At 36.7% G+C, this 1377-nt stretch overlaps 1 long non-coding RNA gene across 1 annotated transcript; it reads left to right on the top strand.

Moving 5' to 3' along the window:
- Positions 1–201: 201 nt before the first annotated feature.
- LOC131427170 (uncharacterized) lies at positions 202–1097 on the top strand. The gene is made up of 3 exons (XR_009229246.1): positions 202–546; positions 605–730; positions 793–1097. It is a non-coding gene; the product is annotated as an uncharacterized LOC131427170 (long non-coding RNA).
- The last annotated feature ends 280 nt before the right edge of the window (positions 1098–1377 follow it).

The raw sequence follows: 1377 nt of genomic DNA, 5'->3' as shown, positions 1-1377 counted from the left end.
CGTGATCCGGTGCTGTAGCACTCCGACATCGTACGCATCAGCTATGTTTGTTCGGTGCGTCGTTCGCGATCGTATGGCTGCGATGTCAGTGGGAATTCGATCCGTGCTGATCCTATCCATTCTAATCAATCGACGGGCACGGTTCGATGTATGAATGTTTCCGACTAAGAATTAAACAGCATCGGTGAAAACGTGAAGTGAATGACTGCACATTAAGAAGAAAGTATTTATGCACTGAGGATACTGCGCTTAAGAATATCATAAGTCAAATCTTATGATTGTGTCAATTTTCAATTTTTGACAATTTCATTGCTGTCGTATGGGATTCATTACAATGAAATAGATTTCATTTAACAGCTTTATGATCTGTATACGATACACGTTTACATTTCATACGTCAGCGCAATGAAATTCAAAGCATCTTGTGTGAAAAAAATCATAGTTGGCGCGTATGGTACTCGATCAAATATAGTGCAAACATGGCTTCCGCTGATGATTTACTTCAGGATCTTCCGATTCCGGCTAGTGCGTTGCAAGTATTCAGAGGTAATTTTAACAAGTCTATTTAATGCGCTGTGTACTTAATTGATCTTTTTATGTTCAGAGTGCGGAGTGGATATAACCGCCCTGATTAGTTGGACTAAAACGGAAATTTTTGACGCTATTTCTTCTGCCCAAATAAATTGGAATAATAATTTGATTTGGGAATGGATTTCAATCTGGCGGAGCCGTAATGAAAACCATTGTATTTTGTTTCGTACTAAGCCTAATTTTCTTGCGTGTTTATTATAGAACCTGGATGGAGCAATTATTGTAAGTGAAAATGAAAATCTACAATCTAACGAACGATCAAAAAGTGAAGTGAAACTTGAAGTTTACTCTGACTTTAAAGGAGTCATAATTTCCGATCACAAGACAAGTGAGCGTCCAGAAGAAGAAAAAAAACAAGAGGACGAGGAGGAAGCAAATGTCCACATCGATCAAGAGACAAATGTTTTATTTACAAATGATCAGGAAATTTGGCCGCAAGATAAACCAGATTCATTGAAAAAGATATATCAAGATAAAAACAGTAACGTGAACAGGCATGAAAGCCATCACTACGAAGAATCTGCTTCTGAAATAGTAAGAAAAAGTTTGAATTAAGTATTGTTTATAATTACCATTTTTGTTCATTTCCAGCAGACTTACAATTATTATTTAACTGCAAAGTTACTAAAACATCTTCTGCAGAAAACTGTAACTGGATCCAAGATCCTTCAAACAGTTGAGAGTGCATTGGAATTGTCGGAAGCCAGTAAGAAATTTGTTACGGACACAGTCGCCAAACAGCATATTGAAAGTATACTCAAGCAAATTGAGTAGTGAAAATCATAA

Source organism: Malaya genurostris, chromosome 2, assembly GCF_030247185.1.
Source record: "Malaya genurostris strain Urasoe2022 chromosome 2, Malgen_1.1, whole genome shotgun sequence".
NCBI lineage: Eukaryota > Metazoa > Arthropoda > Insecta > Diptera > Culicidae > Malaya > Malaya genurostris.
This window is presented reverse-complemented; position numbering and strand designations above follow the sequence as displayed.